We start from the raw sequence: 1,005 nt of genomic DNA, 5'->3' as shown, positions 1-1,005 counted from the left end.
CTCTCTCCGGCTCACTTTCACTCTGTTTGCTTCAAAAACATCACCAAACGCTCCGACAACAACCTACAACAATTGTTTATTTTATATTTTCTCCAACTTACAACTTTAACATTTGTTCAACAAAATCTTAATTCACTGGATGCTTCTATGTAAAAGTTTAAGTCACCTATTACAACTAGTGTATGAAGGAAATACAAAAAAATATTTAGTTTTAATAAAGATTTCACTCATTTATCAAGGACAGAAATAAGTGCTTTTAAGCTGAAAGAGTCTGGTGGTTTGGGGGAACTTCCTGTTCGCCATATTGGAGGACAAACAGTAGATTAATATTTTTCTTCCACGTCTGAGGACATTTTTAACACAGGATATTGACACAGTCTACATATCTGATAACATATATACTAAGTTCAGACCAAAACCATTGGTAGATTTTGGTTTAAAGTGATAAAAACATAAAAGCAATATGAATGTTTCGGAGCAACAAAGCCAGAGCCACAACTTTAATCTGATAAAGAATCAGTAGGAAAAGTTAATAAAGATGTGTGTATACATCATTATATAGGGTAAAAATAATTTTTCACCTAATTTATTTGAGGTAAAAACCAAATAAATTGCTCACCCCCCCAAAATTAAAACTTCTTTTGTGCTGTATTATCTTATGAGTGATGAGTTATTTCCTGTTACAGAAAATAAATATTTTAAAATCTTTTATTTTTATTACATTCACATTAACAACGCAGAATGACTTTTGTATTATATTGTATTATATTATATTATATTATATTATATTATATTATATTATATTATATATACCACAACCAACATTAAATCACAAAATACGCTGTTCAAAGTCTAACAAGTACTTAATTTACGTTGCGCTGTTATTGTGAAGTTGTATTAGTTCACTTAGCTAACATGAGACTACAGAACAGACGCTGATGTAAAAGTATGTAGGACCGAAACTGACATAAATAAACAGACATTTAGCTACAACGTTGAAAGCCA

This window comes from Xiphophorus maculatus, chromosome 17, assembly GCF_002775205.1.
Source record: "Xiphophorus maculatus strain JP 163 A chromosome 17, X_maculatus-5.0-male, whole genome shotgun sequence".
Lineage (NCBI taxonomy): Eukaryota > Metazoa > Chordata > Actinopteri > Cyprinodontiformes > Poeciliidae > Xiphophorus > Xiphophorus maculatus.
Note: the sequence above shows the minus strand (reverse complement) of the source record.